Source organism: Gracilinanus agilis, chromosome 1 (assembly GCF_016433145.1).
Source record: "Gracilinanus agilis isolate LMUSP501 chromosome 1, AgileGrace, whole genome shotgun sequence".
NCBI lineage: Eukaryota > Metazoa > Chordata > Mammalia > Didelphimorphia > Didelphidae > Gracilinanus > Gracilinanus agilis.
Window position 1 is genome coordinate 738,177,660 of NC_058130.1, and position 350 is coordinate 738,178,009.

Here is a 350-nt window from a genome sequence, read left to right on the forward strand (position 1 = left end):
GACTATTTCCCTCCTTTCCCCCTTCATAGCAAATTTCTACAATCGGGCCAGGTGACCTGTCAAAGTTTTTGTCATTGTAATACTAAAACATTTCTGAGTAACTAAAGCAGTTACTGTTTTTTATCTGAGGTCAACTTCCTGTCCTGAGTAGTTAGGTAAATGAGTTCTTATGCTTCCCATCCCTTTACTAATATATATCTATATATATCTATATCTATATCTATATCTATATCTATATGTATATATAGATATAGATATAGATATAGATATAGATATATAGATAGATAGATAGATAGATAGATAGATAGATAGATAGATAGATAGATAGATAGATAGATAGATATGTGTGT